General features: G+C 36.0%; 1 pseudogene; it reads left to right on the forward strand.

Moving 5' to 3' along the window:
- The first annotated feature begins 5,239 nt into the window (after window positions 1–5,239).
- Window positions 5,240–5,989, forward strand: LOC149237836 (cullin-1 pseudogene; annotated as a pseudogene).
- Window positions 5,990–10,095: the final 4,106 nt, after the last annotated feature.

Here is a 10,095-nt window from a genome sequence, read left to right on the forward strand (position 1 = left end):
TGAAATATGAGAACAAAATCAAGGAGCCTATAACTATAGAGCATGGAAAACATGTGTGGGTGTCATCCTAGCAAAGAATAAGGCATTGAATTTTGTCTTTAGAAAGGTCAAGGAACCTTTAGATGATGCTAGGAAATAGGGGTACAATGAAACTAGCATTATTTCCATGAACCTAATTCACTAGATTCTTTAATAAATATGTATGATTCCATATATAGGTTGCTAACAATAAAGGATATTGGGTAAGTGCATAGTCTAAAGAATGAACTTCGAATAGTTAAAATGACAAATGATGATACACTATCTTTTTTTTTTTGTAAGAATTTCCCCTATAAAAGATGAACGAAAAGAAATTGATTAAATAGTCCCTGAAAAGGAACTTGTGATTGTTCCCATTCCAAGACAACCAAAGTCTTGGAATGCCTCTGCAACTGGAATTAGTAGTTGGAATAATTCTCCATTGTTCAAACAAATGTGGCCTACTTTTGTATAAGAAGAAGCTTTTCTTTCCTCGGTAGAAGGTAAACAATAAAATGAAGAAAATTCCTTGAATGCCTACTCTTCTCATGTCAAGAAGAAAGGAGGAAGTATGAAGTTTGAGGAACCAAATAAAAATCAAGGAAAGATTGATCTCTCTAAAATAGAATGTTATCATTGTGACAATATGAGACATTATAAGAATCATTGCATGGATTATCTTGAGAAAAAGAAGAGAGGAAGGGACCAAGCTACAATTGCTACTCATGATAATCCTCTAAAGAAATTTAAAACTAAGGATTCTGAAATCAAAGAATTATTCTATTAAGTCTCATATACGATTTGTTTATAGTATATATTATTTTTTTAGTTCTTGTAGAATCAATATTTCTTTTTTATTTATAGGTTTTATAGATTTAATATGTTTTTGTTAGAAGGTTCTTGAGTTGTTTTGATAAGTTAAAGGAATCATTCACAAGATTATATTGATGCAAGATCAAGAGGGAGATTCCCCACTTTTTTCACAAAAGATAAGTATCATGTTCTTTATTTCCTTTTCCTTGTTGATCTCCTCTATATATGCCTAGTTTCATTTTTGCTACTTGTTTATAAACATTTCTCCTATATTTTTCCTTCGAAGGAAAGTTTGTAGGTATACTCTAAAGAATGTTTGTAGTAAGGATTATGGATAGATTCAAAGGAAGACTCCAATAAGAAGAAATAAGCTTTTCTATAGTGGTAGCCATTCAATAAGGACACCTTACAAGGTTTGCAAAAGGAGAAAATGAAGATACATTTAATGCCACGTGATTTGTAACTAGTCTTCATGTAAAAAGTACGATCATTTTAAGATTTGATTTATAATACTAAGTCTCTCATGTTTAGGGTTTTGAATCATAAATATTCTTATTTTTTCAAGTGATTGTATTAGGAAAAATACTTGTTGGGGGGGGGGGGGGGGGTGGGGGTGTGTGGGAAATCAATATTTTACATACTTCAATATTTTACATACTTCATTTTTTCAATTTATTATTCTGATTTATGTACGCTACTATCATTAAGGAAACAAGCATATGTACATGACTATGATTAATGCAACTTGCGTATATGTAGATAGCTAATTTATCTTTAATTTCATTCACTCCTCATCTTCAATTAGTGCATCATTACTTCATTATTAAGTCATTAAGAAGCAACAAAGAGAAGATAGATCATCAACACACAAGAAACATATCAACACACATGAACGCTAAGGTTTTAGCGAAAAAACCCAATGTGGGATAAAAAACCACCACTCTTGTTGTATTTGTCTTCTTATTTTATTATAAAGGAAAAATTCTTACAATCTTGGACGTGCGCAGACTCTAAGGAGTATGGAGGCACCCACCTGTAGAAGGATACAACCTTCTCATTTTCTCCAGCGCCTATTGGAAGGGAGCTACAACCCCCTTTCTGAAGACTCTTATGCTCAACTCCTTGGGGACCACTGTTTAGAATGTTTCAAACTAGATCCATTTGTCAAAAAATCATCAAACCAACTTGTAGGCCACCTTTCATCAAAATTTCAAACTAGAGCCATATCAACCACAAACCGTAACACTAAATCTGAGACACTGTCTTATAGTAAATCAACTAAAATTATGAAGTATAAAGATATTGAATGTAGAACCCAGACATAAACAATAAATATCAAATTGTGCATGTGGCTATATTGAATAAAACCTACATACATACATTATTTCTCTGTATAATACTTCTGTACAGTTCTTAAAATACTGAACACTGAAATCATTAATGACTGAATCATTCATAAACCATTTCACCAGCTACATATCATAGAATCAATCACAAATTTCTAAACAATTACAGATCATACACTTTTTTCCATTAAACTTGAAAAATTCAACCAATTCACTTCAATCATAATAAAGACATCATCAATAGACAACAAAAAAGTAAACCAATCATTAACTATAAACTTCAATCATCATATCTATAAACATATATTAATAGATCAAACCATGGTTTATGTATGCAGCCTTCATAAGGAGTATCAACGTATTTATGTGCTTACCATGCACAACACCCGCTTACATATCTTGTTATGAAACCGACTCACAAAAAAATATAAAAGATAGATCAACGCCTTAGAAATAAGCCTCTTCAAGGGGAAAACCTCCTTTACATTACACAAATGAACAATTCTTAGATGATCCAAATGACAAAACCTCATTTCTATATATAGGAGTCTAAGGGGTCACAATATAACAAAAGCCGACCTAACAATAATAATATAACGACACCAAAATAACAATAGTGGGATTCTATGGGGCACAATAATAGCAATATGGGGACAATATGGGCACAATAATAACAATAAGGGATACAACGACAATAGTAATGGGGGAATCACTAGTATTATAGGGACCTAATAGCCCCTCTCCTTCAAAAAAGTGTTGTCCTCAACGATTGAGTAGTTATGGATGCTTCTATATAAAATTCTTATCCTCCCATGTGGAATCTGTTATCACTGAAGAAAAATTTCTAAATTGTTCACATCAGTTCGATTATTTGCCAAAGGCACATAAATCCTTTTTAGCACTTTCGCAGCGCAACATGTTTTAGATGATTTTGTAGCGCATAATTCATATTTTGCACTGCATAAGAAGGACAGATGGAGGCAAAGCGTTCACTGCCATTTTCTCTGCTATAGTCGGTGGCATGAGTTTAGGGAAATCATTCTCCAATATTGGTTCATTTGGCAAGAGGAAAGTTGCTGCATACAAGCTGATGGAGATTATTAAACAACAACCTACAATCATTCATGATGTTTCAGAAAGAAATAAGCTAGCAGAAATCCAGGGCAACATTGACTTCCAAGATGTTACATTCAGTTATCCTTGTCGGCCAAATGTACTGATTTTCTGAAATTTCTCTCCAAATCCCAGCGGGAAAGACTATTGAAATAGTGGGGGGTAGCGGTTTTGGGAAGAGCACTGTTGTGGCCCTCATAGAACACTTTTATGATCCCAAAACTTTGCAGCTAAAGTGGCTTCGCCAGCAAATTGGGCTCGTAAAACAAGAACCTGCATAGTTGGCTACAACATTCAGGTTGGAGAACGAGGGGTTTAGCTATCTGGCAGACAAAAACAACAAATGGCATTTATCAAATAAATAATACCGAAGCTCAGGTTCTTTCAGTTTGTCTTTTTCTCCCAAGTTCTGATGATAGTTTAAGTTTAAATGCATGCATGGTTTGGCGTTTTTTCATCGACTGAGGAAGGATTTAGGTGCTTTGGAAACGAATGCGTCAGGGACACCAACAAAGTAAATCAACTGAAGCTCTTTGTCAAACAATGCGACAGCAATCCCGCCGTTCTTCAGGACTCAGCTTTGAAATTTTTCAGGGACTATCTTGAAAAACTCGGCGCCAAATTACCGGATTCTGCATACGGCAAGGGTGAATCGGCAAAGAAGACAGAAGCTAAAGATAGTTTTGTGGATGAGAGCGATAATGACATACCAGAACTTGAAGAACAATTTGGCCTTTCAAGCACTGCCCGGAAAGTGCCCGAGGAAACTGCCAGTGATGAGGAGATAGTTGAATCTGACGTGGAACCGGTTAGATATCAGATACAGAGCACTTAAAAAACTTATGATCCCAGCTCACCCAGAAGGAGAGAAAGTTGCAAGAGTTAACCTTAGCCCTCGATGATAAGGTTCGCTTCCCACAGAAACAAGTTGACAGGCCTAGTTCTCGATCCGGGCGTTCTGACTACTCAGGGAAAGGGGCGCTTGGATCAGAATGAGTAGAAATTTCCAGAGGGTATAACTTGGAAATGCCACATTCATCACTTGTGAGTGGAGAAATGATGAGAGAATATGATGGTGAGCGGCCTTACAGCTCGAGGAATAGGGATATTTCTCATGGGTTTGAATCTGAGAGACATGGCGGAATACCCACAGGCTATGATCGTTTAGTTGCTAGAGGACCAGGGCTTGACAGACTTGGTTCTCGGTCAGGGTCTGTTGATTTTCCTGGAGGTCATCATGTCAACAAGTCAGGTTTTCGTCCGGGACGTGGATTTACTGTAGGCTCTGATGTTGATTGCTCAGGCCCTTGTCCAGGGTTTGGTGATTTTTATGAAGGAAATGACTCTGAGAGACCACGGTCCAACTCTGGTCATGTTGATGTTAATAGAGGATATGTTTTTGAAAGGGTGGACTTTCATTCTAAGCGTGGTAATGTTACTCGTTATGATTCTAAAAGGCTTGGTTCAGGCTCATGGCATGGTGATGTCCAGTGGTATGAGTAAGCAAGACCATGATCTAATTCAGGGCGCAGCGATATATCAAGAGGTGACTATGCCAAAAAAGGGAACACGTTTGCCATTCATCCAATATTATATCTCTAAATTCTATAGGAGTCATGGAGTGTTTGTTGCTACACATCCAAGTCTTGTTTGGGAATCTCGATTGCAATTGTTCTGTTGTTGTGTATGGGGTTACTCCATTTAGAAGTTAGCAAGGCCCGCTGCATGCCACCGAATTCATTTGTCATTCATCAACCTATGGAGCAGAGAGCATCTGTCGAGCCATTACGATTCAATTCCCAACAGAAACAGCAGTCTTTTCATTTGGTTTGACTATTCAGGAGTAGAATACAGATACATCAGTTGCAGGATACATATGGCTCCTTTTAGTGATGAGTATCTATGTGTTGAAATTGCAAATAAGGTTTTGTTTTGGCAACAAAAAAATAATGGTTCGGTGGCTTTCACGTTTCTTTAATTACTTGGATCGTTACTTCATTGCAAGGCGTTCTCTTCCTGTACTAAATGAAGTTGGTCTCATGTGCTTCTGTGATCTGGTTTACCAAGAAATTAAGAATAATGTAAGGGATGTTGTGATTACTCTGATTGACAGGGAACGCGAAGGAGAGCAAATTGATCGAGCTTTACTGAAAAATGTTATGGGCATCTTTGTGGAGATTGGGATGGGTAACATGGATGCTTATGAGAATGACTTTGAGTCAGCGATGTTGGATGACACTGCTTCTTACTATTCTCGAAAGGCTGCATCATGGATTTTAGAAGATTCTTGTCCGGATTATATGCTTAAGGCGGAGGAGTGTCTGAAACGAGAAAAAGAAAGAGTTTTCCATTATTTACATTCCAGCAGTGAACAAAAGTTGCTGGAAAAAGTACAAAATGAACTGCTTTCCCAGTATGAGAGTCAACTTCTGGAGAAGGAGCATTCAGGGTGCCATGCCTTGCTAAGAGATGACAAGGTAGATGATCTTTCAAGGATGTATAGGTTGTTTTGTAGGATACCTAAAGGCTTGGAACCTGTGGCTCAAATTTTCAAACAGCATGTTACTGGTGAGGGTACATCATTAGTCAAGCATGCAGAAGATGCGGCAAGCAATAAAAAGCTGACTACTGCACCTGGAGCTCCAACTACACACTGGTATTGCAACGAAGACAGTGAGCCCAGATGTTTATGTGTTTGATTACAGCAAGCATCCATCAAAAGCTCCTCAAGAAAGGGTTTGCAATCCTGAACCAATATTGAAAGGTCATTCTAATGAAGGATATGGTTTGTCATGGATTCTTCTCAAAGAAGGTTACATACTAAGTGGTTCAAACGATGCACAAATATGCTTGTGGGATATAAATGCTGCATTTGGAAAGAAAGTGTTTGAAGCCAATTAAATATTGAAGGTTCATGAGGGGACAGTTTCCTGTTTCTCAGCAGAGGAAAAAGGATACGATATTAAAGGCCAGCAAGCAGCTACAAACATCCATCACAGCCACCGCTAGAAGGGAACCAGATGTCAAAGAACAAGAACCATTGTAATCAAGGCTATTATTAGCATAACACGGTGTTAGAATCCTAGTAGATTTAGAACTCTTAAAAACTACAGTCAGCACTTTGTTGCATTTATTAGTTAGTTAAATGTTGATAGGTGTCAATAGAGGTAGTGATCGAATTCCCCTCATGCTGGAGGAGGAATCTCGTATAGCTAAAACAGCAAGGGAATAAGGGTTGGATATTTTATAAAACAGAGGACTGTTTTGGCTTATGTAAAGAACATAGTTCAGTAATATAAGTTATATGCTTTTCTTCTCAGGATTCATAAAGCATTTCCATGTTCAAGATGTGTTATTTTACTTTGTCCTTCATGTCTTTTTTCAGTTGCTTAGGTGAGTAATCACTCAGAATTCACTTATGCTGCTCTGACTTCCTGTACTCATCTATGAACTGTGGTTTTATAAGAGTTGTGTTTTGAACATTTAAATGTCATATGCCCTGACTTCTATGTAAAGGCAGTCTCATTATTTACTAAAGTATGATTGACTCCATAGGCCCAATGGAAATTAGTTTAATGTTTGTCCAGCCTTCATATTTGTCAATGTTATTCCACAAGAGTTAGCCATCTTATTAATAGTCAAAATCAATAACCCTTTTTGAGAGAGCCCTCTCAGGCTAAGGAGGCTAAGCCTTAGTCAAAAGATTGGTTTGAAACTGTTACTTGAAGTCTTCCTGGTTTGCAGCCTTCCAGAGCTTGATTTTGAGATAACAGAATCTTCAACGGGTAAGTTCTTCCACTTGATGAGATACTCTGAAATTGATCGATTCTGTAGCTATTGAGTTCTTGTTTCTTTGACTGGTTCAGGTTCCAATATGATTTTTCCTTCCTCATCAAGTTCTGGCAATATTGTTTGAACTGGAAGCTTTTCACCTATAACCTTCTTTAAGCATGAAACATGGAAAAATGGGTGCGCTTAGGGAGCTGTAGGAAGCTCCAATTTGTATGCCATAGTACCTATCTTTTGGAACACCTTGTACGGACCATAATACTTTGGTGATAATTTATTATCCTTATTAGCTTGCTTGAGGGACATTTGTTTATATGGTTGTAGTCATAGGAATACCCAATCACCTACATCAAAACTTCTTTCGCTGCAATGTTGATCTGCTTGTTGTTTCATTCTATTCTGCGCCAAGGTGAGGTTATCCTTTAAGAGTTGGAGAACTTCTTGTTGATTCTCGATGTGATCTTCCACTGCTTGAACCTTAGAATTTTCTCTTAAATATGATGTGATGGATGGTGGATACCTTTTTAACTAACTATTAACTTAAACACTGATTAAAATTATTTATATATATATATATATATATATATATATATATATATATATATATATATATATATATTATGTATATTTTAAAGGTATGGTCACTGAATTAACTAACTTCCTTTAAAATTATAAAAATGGTTTGTTGACTTTGATCCCTAAGTCAAAATTAGATGTTGGTCAAGTTAGCCATTGGAGGCTCTGCGCAGACTATTTAACATGCAAAGCGGGATCTGTTTCTTCAACTCGTCCTAACGATGAACCACACTGGTTGGTTCGAAACGCGTCGACTTTGATTTTCTGAATGTGATTTATGCCGAAATTTCTTCTGATAATTGTTATGGATCATAGAAGCCTCAATTCAACCAAAAACAAATATGTGCAAACTTTCCTAGTTTATACTAGAAAACACAAAGGAGGATAGATGACCTACCTCACTCTGATGCTAACACGTGTTGGTGTCGTCCTTGATTCTTCTGCTTCCAAGGGCAATATCCTCTTCATTGTTATGGATCCATACTTGCAAGAAGAATCACGTGGAGACAACAAACACATACATAAAAAAAATCATTATGATATAAACCATATAACAGATCAAGGAGTATTATATTAAATGAGCAATGATTGACACAATTATGGAAAACAAACACATAATGTGTTATTAATAGAAGGTAAAGGGATAATTACAACCACTTAAGCCTTGATGTTGGAAGCCTCCTTTAGATGAGTTTCCAAGTCCTAGCCTTAACCTTAAAGCACTCATTTCTCCTTAGAAAAATGGGAAACATTTGGGCATAGTTCAACACTAGGAAGGAAACCAATCAATAACCAACCAGTTGTGAATATTAGGGATCTCATTTATAGGGAAGGATGGGGAGTTAAGGATCCATAAAATGAGGGATAGGTTCCACATCTTAAGGGAAAGACCCATGAAATTAGGATCGAGGACCAAGAATGGGAGATATCATTCCAATCCTTATTCACCTGTAACCAACTCGTTGTTCTTGAGACTTCTAGTAAGAGAGGCTTCTCCTCCACTTTAGGAAAAACTGCTTGAAGAGGTTTAGTGTGGGTTTTTGTGATAAAATCCACGTTGGCAGCGCTAGGACAGTATAGTGCAACAAGGTACCAACACGGGTCACTAGTGATGCAAAAAACATTGATCCTGAAACAAGATTTTTTGACAAGTTTCTTCATAATTCTTTCAAGGAAAGTTTTCTTCCTTTTTTAGGGATGCTTCTAAAAATATTTCATGATGAATACACTGAAAACTTTCATTATTTTGACACTTCAGGATACGAGATGGGGAGTGTGACAAAATAATGTATAACACTTCCCAACATTCTTGTGGATGACATCCATCATAGTAAGTTGGATGTTTATATATAACAATTTCAACTGTACCTTTACTAAATTACATAACTATAATATTTAGATAGGGAAATTCAATATTTGAAGGTAAGTCAAATATCCACTATCTAGATTGATAATAATACAAAATATGACAATGTATTTTTAGGAAAGAACATATGAATAATAATAATAATATAATTTTAAAGTAATGGTCAAGCTGAGACACCAAATTTATGTATGAGGTCACCTTGTTTGTGTAACAAAGAATTTGTCTTCACGTAGCAATTTGACTGCTAAAGTCTTTGAAATTGTATATACTCTACCCCCACTCTAGATTTAAACATGTGGCATCATATGAGGAAGTACACGTTCATAACCAATTGGGCCCACTCATATACATCTCACGTTTTGTAGGAAGCTTGCAATTGGGTAGGTTAGCAAGGCTTTAATGATTGTGATATGACTACACAAATACTATACAAGAACTGCAAGGATTACAAGGTTTCAAGTCAAAATTGTAACTCTCTTCCCCAGATTCTTGTGGATGACATCCATCATAGTAAGTTATATGTTTATGTATAACAATTTATAGCTTTCCTTGACTAAATTATGTAACTATAATATTTAGGTGGGGAAATTCAATATTTGAAGGTAAGTTGAATTTCCACTATTTAGATTGATAACAATACAAAATATGATAATGTATTTTTGGGAAAGACCATATGAATATTAATAATAATGTAATTTTAAGGCCATGGCCAAGCGCAAACACCAAATTGAATGATATTAGATCACCTTGTTTGTGGAGGATCTGTCTTCACGTTCTAATTTGACTACTAAAGTCTACAAAAGTGTACATACTCTACCCCAAATCTAGATTTGAACATGTAGCCTCCTGTGAGGAAGCACATGTTCATAACCAGTAGACCCACTCATATACATCTCTCTTTTTGATAGAAATATTTCAATTGGGTAGGTTAGGGAGGCATCAATTAATGTGATATGACTATACAATAACTGCAATGATCACAAGGTTTCAAGTCAAACTCATAATATGCATGTTTTATAACCATGTCGATATGAATTTTTGATATTGTTGTTCAAAGTGCTAAATATTTAATAA

Source organism: Pinus tabuliformis, chromosome 8 (assembly GCF_031772625.1).
Source record: "Pinus tabuliformis cultivar Carrire ecotype Pingquan chromosome 8, CPIR1, whole genome shotgun sequence".
Classification (NCBI taxonomy): Eukaryota; Viridiplantae; Streptophyta; class Pinopsida; order Pinales; family Pinaceae; genus Pinus; species Pinus tabuliformis.